This window comes from Dipodomys ordii, unplaced genomic scaffold, assembly GCF_000151885.1.
Source record: "Dipodomys ordii isolate 6190 unplaced genomic scaffold, Dord_2.0 Scaffold32, whole genome shotgun sequence".
Lineage (NCBI taxonomy): Eukaryota > Metazoa > Chordata > Mammalia > Rodentia > Heteromyidae > Dipodomys > Dipodomys ordii.
The window spans coordinates 887,878-898,298 of NW_012267248.1; the positions used below are offsets into that span (position 1 = coordinate 887,878).

General features: G+C 41.5%; 1 protein-coding gene across 1 annotated transcript in view; it reads right to left on the reverse strand.

The window, feature by feature from the left end:
- Exoc2 (exocyst complex component 2) overlaps positions 1–8,461 on the reverse strand; it is a 185,990-nt gene extending 177,529 nt beyond the window's left edge. Inside the window, exon 1 of the mRNA XM_013016607.1 lies at positions 8,366–8,461. The gene's annotated coding sequence lies outside the window, so the exon portion shown is untranslated. The remainder of the gene's footprint in view (positions 1–8,365) is intronic.
- Positions 8,462–10,421: the final 1,960 nt, after the last annotated feature.

Here is a 10,421-nt window from a genome sequence, read left to right on the forward strand (position 1 = left end):
AGGAAGGAAGGAAGGAAGGAAGGAAGGAAGGAAGGAAGGAAGGAAGGAAGGAAGGAAGGGAGGGAGGGAAAGAGGGAGGGACGGAGGGAGGGACGGAGGGAGGGAGGGAGGGGAGGGGAGAGAAAGAGAAAGTAGAAAGAAAAAGAAAGAGAGAGAAAGGAAGGTAGGGAGGGAAGGAGGGAGGGAGGGAAGAAAGGAAGGAAGGAAGGAGCAGCAGAGGAATAAGCTGGAAAATGTCAGTGGCCTAGACTAGACTGAAGTTTCCAGTCTGAACAAAGCATCAATAACACAATTGCACTGCAGCAAGACTACTAGGAAGGCAGGGAAGTGAAAAAGTTGAATAGTGCAAAATTCCAAATGATACTAAATGTCTACAGGTATCTATTCAAGTAACAAAATGTTTGACCATTTCAACAAAAATGTTCAGGAATGATAAAGGAAGAAAATATTACTATACTATTTATAATAAAGAAGTAGAGAAAGAAATCTTTATGATGAAAAAGCAAATATTCACTGCCAACAAATACAGTAACTACAGTAAATAAGCATGCCAAATCAATGTAGATGGTTTTTTCCCCCCAAACAGTCAAAGAATCACCTGTCAGCTTAAACTAGTTAACTTTATTAAAATTGTTAAACACGATGTCACCTAACTTCCAGATTCCTTCAAATGAGCACAGTTGGATTATTTGCATCAATATTTTGTGTAATAGCTTTCTAATTTCTAAAATATACCAACTTTGTCACTTATCTTACAATTTCTGCTGTATTAGCTCTATCTCAAAAGAAACTTCTTCAAGGCCACATATCTTGACATACTGAAAACAAAATAATCACAGCACTCAGCAGTGCATTAACATTTCTGAGCCTCAAGGGATTAAACAGGCAAATTCTATGTAAAGTGCCTGGGGGAAGTGGCTGGTGAGCACAGCTGTGAGGGATTGAAGCTGCTAGCTGTGGAGTCAAGCTTAGGAGAAACTCTGGGCACAATTCCGGCATCCGAAATAAATTAAAGTAAACAGTATCGCTCTCTCTCATCCACCCTGTTAGCTGCCTCTCTGTTGAGCTGGAGACCACACACTCAGACCACACAGCGCCAGCTGAACTCACTCGCACGCAACATCTACAAGCTGTCACTGGGCAGCAGAGAGTAGAGAGAGAAAGAAGAATGAGTGGATCGGAGGGGAGGCAGGCTTGTCTCTTCAAGGGCAGCTAGGGAAAATGATGTGCGGTTTGCAGGAACGGGGGGGGGGGGGAGCCCATAAAACTTTCAGAAAAAACAAGCTGGCCAGGGCCCATGTAGTCCTGACCTGGACTCCCCATACCAATTTAGTAGCTGATGAAGGATTAACAAAGCATCCATTTAACATCAATTAACCTCCTATCCATCATAGGTCAAAACAGGAAAATTGCCATTATAAAAGCATTTCACTAAAATGAAGACAAAAGGCCACATTTTCTTATAGCTTAAAATGTATGGTAAAATAACTGCATTTACTTTATAGATTATTTGTTTAAATCTACCTCTTTTCCTTTAATGAAGTGCATAGGGATGAATTTAATGTGTTTTTGCAACGGATTCACAATATTTTTAATTAGCTTTATTGATACATAATTCATATACCCATACAATTTGCCCATTTAAATGCTATATAATTCAATCAGTTTAGTTTTTAACTTGCACTACAGAAAATTTTAGAACATATTTGTCATCCCAGAAAGAAATCCCTTATCTGTTAGTAGGTACCATCAACTCCTTTTCTGAAATTTTTAATTTTACAATTTTCTCATTATCACCTTGTAGCACAATGTTAATTTTCCAAAATACTTATTGGTAGTATAAAAAACAGTTAGGTGGGGGAGGGGGACGGGGAGGATTGGGTGGGGGGGTGGGGGGAGGATGGGAAGGGATGGGAAGGGCAAACAAAGGAGGAGTCTACACTGCTTGATAAGAAATGTACTCATTATCTTGCCCATGTAATTGTAACCCCTCTGTACAGTATTTTCACAATAAAAAATAAATAAGTAAATAAATAAAAAAATTATATTTGAAAAAAAGTGTTATTTTTAAAAAATTTGACTAAAACTAAAAAATTAGCTGGATACAATATTAGGGAAATTTTTAAAAATATAAACACAACCAATAGTTATAGAATCATAAAAGCAATTCTTTTTAAGTAAGAAGGAGTTTAGCTGATTCCAATAGCTGATGAAATTTGAACAAGAGACTCAGCTTTCCTACAGAGAGAAGATAAATTCTGATTGACTAGACTTAAAGAACATTCACTAACTAGGACAAGAAAAGCCTGATTTTAAAACGTATTTTCCTAACAGATTAGGTCATAAAAAAGGAATGTTTCCCAAAGAATTAACAAAAAAATTCTCCAAAACATCTTCCCTTGGCTACTCGCATTAACAGTCCTGTGGCATCAACAGGGAACACACCAAAAAGGCAAGTACAACTTGAACCCCAGTTCCATTCTACTTACAAATGGACTACATACAAATGCAGCCAATCTGCACAAATCCTGTTCTAAGAAGCACAATTCACTTCACATTTAAAAAGCAGGGAGTAGCCCTAACCCATCCAGTCATCTTGGATCCAGAGGAGCCCAGAAAACTGATGGCAGAGTTATCTAGTAAGCTTTAACAGAAAATTATTCTCAGATTCTCAGAAACAAACTGTAGAATTCATATCCTCCATTACATGAATTCAAGCTTCCCTAGAATAACCTCACTAGGCAGAGTTGGACCTACAGATTTCCCAGAGAGTTCAAAGGAATGATTTCCTTCTATCTCAGTAAACTGGACTCCATTCTTCCGGGTAGGGTCAAGGTCAAGTTATATCAGCAGGAATGTCACAAATTTTACAGGGTGGGACAAATACCAAGAGACAAGGTTATGAACTCCATAGTCCAGTTTTTTAAATTCATTGTCTTCAGCTCCAAAAACAACAACAAAAAAAAATCACAAAATTGACAAAACACAATCACAGACAAACCTGAAGGAATCCAAAGTCCAAACTGTATAGCATTAGGTCTTGATAAAAGTCCTATGAAGTCTCATGGTCTCAAAAGGTATATCTGCAGAAAGGATGAATAGATAAAAGCATCCTGCTTTCCCGAAGGCCTTCTCTTTAGACTTCTTTTCCTTCTGTACCTAATAATTGAAATGTATTATCTGATTTTAAACAAAAATGAGCAGGTTGACATTTTTATCTTTTAGGGAAAAACCTAATAATTTAAACAATATAATATTAAATAGCATTTAATTTTATTTATCTACTTTGTTTTTAGAGAAAAACACTATTCCCTACAACAAGGTTTGGAGGTACAGGCTTAAGGGGAAGACAATGTGCCTGGAGTGACCAGGAAGGAAATAAAATAGAATATAGAAAATGCCTACAGTTGGGCCCTCATGCACCACATAAATCATCTGCTACATAAATACATAAATACCAAGCTATTCTCAAAAAAATAAAATGTGGATTCCATCTAAAGACCTATTTAGAATTCTCCTTTATTCTTTGAGAACTAGAATGCTGTCTTCTACCTCAGCATCTAAGCCTTTTCCCAGAAAACAATGATTTCACCACTGTACAAAAACTGAGATCTAAATGTAGCTGGTTTTAACCAATGCCACCAAATACTGCTCAAGTATTAAAATTGCAATAGGCCAGTGCAACTATATCTCCCTCAATATAACACCACCAAATCAATCAAAAAACCTCACAGAATCAGAGACTCAGCTTCAACTAACAAAAAAAAATCCCAGAAGTAGTAGCCTACCAGCCTTATGGGAAAAACACAAATGAGAGCACAAGGCCCTGAGTTCAAGTTCAGTACCTGCAAAAAAAGGAGGGGAGAAGGGAGGGAAGGATGGCAGAAAGGGAAGAGAAGGAAGGGAGGGGGAAAGAAGGAAATTGGCTAGAGCTAGGCATGATGACTCAAATTTAAAATCCTAGCTTCCTGAGACAAAGATGAGGGAAGTATGGTTAATGCTATCCCAGTCATAAAAGGTCCAAAGACTCAATGGTTGGAATGGTAGTGAGTCCCTGTTATTCCAGCCATAGGATAAACACATGGCTATGCACAGAGGCACATGCTTGTCATTACTAGTGACTCAGTGAAGCCTAAGTAGGAGGACAGAGCCCAGGCTGGAACAAGCATAGAGACTCTACTGCAAAAATAACTAAAAGACAAATGGGCAAGAAGTATACCTTAAGTGGTAGAATCTCTGCAATTGTAAGCATGAGGTCCTGAGTTTAAAAAAAAAAAAAAAAAGATGGTCCTGAGAAGGTAGCTCAGTGGTAGAGTGCTTGCCTTGCATATGTAAGGCCCTGGGTTCGATTTCTCAGCACCACATAAGCAGAAAATGCTGGAAGTGGGGCTGAGGCTCAAGTGGTAAAACGCTACGGCAGCTCCCAGGCCCAGAGTTTGGGCCCCATAACCAACAAAAAAAAAAAAAAAAAAACTAGGAAATTTTAACAAGGGAGTGTGAGAAAAAGAGGACTCTAGGTTTTTGTTGCAGTAGTTTTGCAAGTTTGCTTTACTGTTGCTCTCCCTAAGAATATGTAAAAATATAAAAAGGCCAACTAGAAATGTGAACAAGTAAGTCTCACAAGTCCAGAGCCCAGGTACAAGGACTAGTCTTCGTATAAACAGTCTCTTCCCTATATTGCTATTGGAGAAGGCAATGTTTTCTTGTCAGTGAGACCATGGGATTCTATTATTTCTGAAGCAGGTAGAAAAATCATCTGCTAAGAATAGACTATATAAATGGATAAGCAATTTGAAAGTGTTTTGTTTTTTTTAAACAGAGAGTAGTAGGTGCCAGTGGTTCAGAACTGTAACCCTAACTACTCAGCTACTCAAAGCCAGTCTGGGCTAGAAAGTCCCTGAGACTCTTGTCTCCTGTTAATGACTGGAAGTGGAACTATAGCTCAAGTGGGAGAGCACTAGCCTTCAGCAAAAAAGAGGCTCAGGGACAGCATCTAGGCCCTGACAGGTATATGCAAGCATGCACACATGCGCATGCCCTCCTTTCCCCCCTTTCCCCACACCACTAAGAATATATTCTGCAAATCAAAAATAATAAGGGAAACTCTAGAAGATCCCTTGATGGATTATTCAATTGAGAGTGCTGACCATGGCTTTAGAGGAACGTATCTACTAATTTTTCTCACTGGTCCTAGCAATCCAGAACCCAAACACTAGAAAATTAGAGTTGAGACCATGTTGTAAGCAGAGTTACAATATTCAGGTGGCTGAGGCAAGAGGATGATATGTTTAGAATAGTCTGGGCTACCCAGGTAGACTCATTTGCTAGCTGAGATCATCCAAGGCTGGATTTGCCACACAGATGCTATAGAAAAACAAATGGAATGATTGAGCACACTGGCACAAAAATGACTGAAGATGAGGGAATCTCTTACAGAGGTAAAGGAACATATATGGTGGTGGTGAGTGAATAAAGCAGAAGCTGAGACTTAGCAAAGAGTGGGAAGCATAAGCTCTAGAGTGAGGAAGTGGGTAAGTTTCAAGGTTGCTGCTCTATCAACCCAGTATCTCTAACAATATATGCACCCTCGTCCAGAGCTCCAGCTCTCTATCTGACTTTCTCCCTTTATCCCTCCTCATAGTACCCCTTTACCTATTCTCTAACCCTTCCTTCATCTCTGTAAATTGTCCCTTTATTAAAGTGTCCTCATTTGAACCACCTGGCATAAATTCTGACTCCTGCTGAGACTCTGATTTACATAGATAAACTCATATCACTTACATAGGACTTTCATAAAAATTAAGTAAAAGTCAAATAACCCTGGCTTTTTGTCTGTGTCTCAGTGAAATTACAATAGAATGAAAATTAAATACCAAGCCTTCTAAAACCTCTAAACTTAAAACTGGGGGGAAAAAAACTGAATCCAAACTCAGCCAGTCTAGCAAAAGGTAGCAAAACTAGCAGAAGCAAAGTGGAAGCATAACACATGTCAGGCACTATTCCTTAGTGAATGAAGTCTCACTATAACAGGAACCAATAAGGTCTAAAGCCCAGGTACAGGGATCCATCTAAGGAAGGTAAAACATCTTCTTGCCAGACACCAGTAGCTCATGTCTACAATCCTACTACTCAGGAGGCTAAGATCTGAGGCTCAAGGTTTGAAGCCAGCCCATACAGAAAAGTCTGTGAGACTCTTTATGTCTAATTGACCAGCAAAAAGTCAGAACTGGAGGCATGACTCAAGCAGTAGAGACCAGCCTTGAGCAAAAAAGCTGAGACAGCACCTCGGCTCTGAGTTCAAGCCCTAGTGCTGATAATAAATACACATACATACATAAATACATGCATGCAGAAACAAATAAATACATAAAGAAAATGTCTTCTCACATCAAGGTGTCCAGTGTTCTCTCCATTATTAGCATGAAAATTTCTGTGCATGGAAAATATTAAGTAAAATTCAAATCATGATAGAGACTGATTGGAATACATTGTATACATATGTGGAAATGTCACAATGAAAACCCCCTCACTGTATAACTAATGTACATTGATTTTTAAAAAATGAACCAAGCTGAATGGCTCACCTAAGTCTTAAATGCAATCAATAGTATTAAGTTAAAGAATGTCCAGGAAACTTTTAGCTGGCCTATTAAAATTCTGCAAATTTCACACACAGAGATAGACAAAATGCCAGGTGTCAGTGGCTCATGCCTGCAATCCTAGCTACTCAGGAGACTAAGATTTCAGGATCACAGTTCAGAGCCAAAGGGGTAGGAAAGTCCATAAGATTGGTATCTCCAATTAACTATCAAAAAGCCAAAAGTAGAGCTTTGTCTCAAATGGTAGGATACAAGCCTTAACTGAAAAAGCTAAGGTACAGTGTCCATGCCCCGAGTTCAAGTTCATGTCCTACCTGACTCAAAAACCTGGGCTTTGGATTTTTTTAATGAGTCCAGAAGATGAAAATCACCCGAGCCAACACAGAGAAATTTTGTCATGAAAGAAAAAGTAAATAAATCAAAGACGAATTAACACTAGAATATGTGAAAAAATAACTGAAAGACAATTTTGTAACCAATACTTCCTAAATATCTGGCTGCTTCTATATATCTCCTGTTTCACCCTCAAAAATTGAAGTCCTTTGCTAGAATGATGCTTTTGCAAAATGTTTGAGTACAAATTTCATTTACCCCAAGATTTACAAATAATGAACTCTCAAATATTTGAGGAATGAATGGAAATTCAATGTACCAGTGTAATAGGTAGTATTTTAGAAAGGTAATATTTCAAAATGATATCCAATATAGGAGATAAAATTCTTGCCAAGAAAAAGAGATTTTCTAAAATTTCCATGAGTTGGTCCTCTGTTTCCGTTTTAATAAGTTCCTACTTGATCAAACAGTAAATACCATTTAAGTACCAAGTGCACTTCTTTCTCTCAAAACCCTGTGAATCACCAACTTTTCTCACTCAGGTCATCCTTTGGAAGCTTTTGGCCTTTGTCATTAGTTACAAAAGCTGGGGCCAGCATGTACTTTTATATAAATTAATTAATTTTAAAAAATAATTACTGTATAGGTCGACATAATCTCAGCACTAGGTTGTTTTTTTCTCAATATAGGTGCACAAATGATTTAATTGAGCTGTGGGTAGTGCGTGTTCATGTGTGAACATAACATACATACGTATAAAGTTTTCCCTGTAAGTGTACTCATAGGTTCACTGGCATCAAACTTCATTTTCCCCCTACTTAATCAGTATGCTGGACTTTTACAGATTAAAAATGGCTTATTCCCATGCAAAGTCAAATTATTTCAATAAGTGTTTTCTTGAAATTAAGAAAATGCCTATTTACAAAATCTTGAGATACCAGGTCAGACGTCCACAGGCTGCAAAGAGGCGGATGTGCAGATCGGGGCCTCTTCTCAAGGTCTCCACGGGAGCTATGACACTGAGGGGCTACACGACCTCAGTCTCCTTACTTAAGCACCCTGGGTCGCCCTTTCCACGTCTGTAAAACGGCATCATTAGACGTGATCCACCCCTGATGAGGACTAAATTGGCCGGTGCGCCCCCAGGCTGAGAAGAGGGGCTGGCAAGTGCCTGGTGAGAGCCCCCACGTCCCTTTTTCTCAGGGAAACGCTCGCAGCTCACAGTGACAGCGGTGCAGACTAGCATTGGGGCTGCAGCGGCCTCCAGGTCGAGTCCGCAGCCGGGGCCCAGATGCAGCCCCGGGCAGGCGGAGCGCGGCTCCCCCTCGCCACTAAGGCCCGGAAACAATGCGCCTGCCACCCGCGGGCGCGCGCCGCCTCACCGTCCTGCCCTCGCTGGCCTTCGGCCAAGACCACCAGGCCCCTACACATACCTCCAAGCCTGTCTGCGGCGCCCACAACCGGCACCGACCGGGCCCAGCCGGTCTCGCCTAGAGCTCGGGCCGTGGCTCTGCAACCACCAGCGCCGCACTTCCGCCCACCCAGAGCGCCGATAGCGTGGATCCGCCAGCTAGTCGAGCGCCGAGTCCCAGATGAGCCGCGCCTCCTAGAGACAGGAAGGGATGGTTGAGGAGGGAAGGGGACCGGAGGAGAATCGTCTGCACTGGTCATAAGGCTGAACTGGGTCTGTGCACTGCGCCGGGCCCAAGAGGCACATTAAGGAGTGTACCGGTCAGGAAGGTGGGAGAGGCTGAGAGGCACCGGGCTGAGCCACCCGGACCCCGGACCCCTGCTCCAAACCGTACCCACGCAAGCTGACATTTTTGTTTTCCTGGACAGGCTTTGTGAACGTGTGCCGACTTTACAACCTCAAAGTGTTCACCACTTGCACCTTTCTTCCCGCGCCTCCAGATTTTTCAGAGGGTGTGAGATAACATATGCCTCTGGGGCCATAGTTCACAATTCCAGCTCAGAAAATCGCGCGTTTCCGGGACTGTATTGGATCAGGAGGTCCTCGTGGGTCAATAGAATGTTGGAGAGGTAGGCTGCACCTAGTTTGGACGTAGCACCAGATCAAGAGAGTTGCACAGGGTGAGAGGGCTGCACTGAATTCGAAGGCCTCAGTGAAGCACAAAAGGTCGATGAGTTCCCTTGATCAAACTCAGGTTAAAGGGTTACACCAGATTGGGACGCCCAGTGAAATTAGTAGGCCCCACATGACTAAGCTCTGTGGTTCCAGCTGAGGGCCTGAAAAGCAGGGTGATACACAAAGTTCAAAGAACCATGGAAAATACATAGGGACTTCTTGTCTATTGCCTGACCTCTGAGTGTTGACCTTAACCCATGAATTGGGGCACCATGCAGGCACTGGTGATAGCAAGATCAGTGAAGGAGGCACTTCCCCATGGCTCTCAACTGGGGATGACCATGGTATAGTAAGATTTCAACAGTTTAGGCAAGAAAGGATGGTGGTCAGCTTGAGGCAATCCAAGTCATAAACCCAGCTACATAGACCTTGGAAGTAGGAGGATTGATACCCAGGCCAGACAAAACCAAAAACACAAAACCCTACCTGAAAAAATAAAAAAGGTGTGGGTCAGGTGGTAGTCTACTTCCCTATTTAGTTCAAACCTAGTACTGCCATGAAAATAAATAAAAGGCTGGTGGTCTGCACTGGAGCATAAAGGGAGAAACTGGGAATCAAATTGGGAATTGTGACAAAATTGTCAAGACTTGGGGTTAGGAACATAAATAATGACAAGGTATTTATATTTAAGTACTGGAGCAATGGTTTCTTTACTAAGGCAGGAAAAATCAAAGGACCAAAAAATGCAGCCATCCAACAAAGGATGACATTCAGGGGCTCAGATCTGACAGGACCAAGGATCTAGATCATGTCCATGAACAAGCAACATGCAACACAGAAGTGCTAGTTGCAGGTGAGGGAATCTAGAGGGAAAATCAGGAGAAACACAATGAGATAATGGGAAAACCATAGGACTAACTGCAGCAATGTACCCCATTGCAAAACCTACCAACCCTCCTGAGAAGATCTGTTTTCTTCCCAGTAAAATATGATTGGACATCATCCTGAAGGTGGGTGCAACAGGGATAGGAGTAACATACAGTAGCAGAGACTGAAGTCTTCTGGGAACACTTGTCGTTTTCTTTGTGCTGAGGACACTGGAGCAGATTTTCTGAAAGTACAGGAGAAAAAGTTCATTCACTCAGAAGAAGTAAGCCACAAGCAGTCGCTTCTGGAGCTGATCCTGAATTGGTGGCACCCAGGGCAGTGCAAAGTCCCCATATATACTGTGCTCTAGTTGCCACCATCAAAGTCAAATACAAATCTGGTAAACATCTCTGGGTCATTCTCTGATGGAACCAGCCAACATTGCCATTATAAGCCCAGAACAACCTGTGCTTATTAGTGTAAGGTCCACCCAGGAAGGCCGTACAGATGCCTCCCACCCAACCTGTAGTATCTAT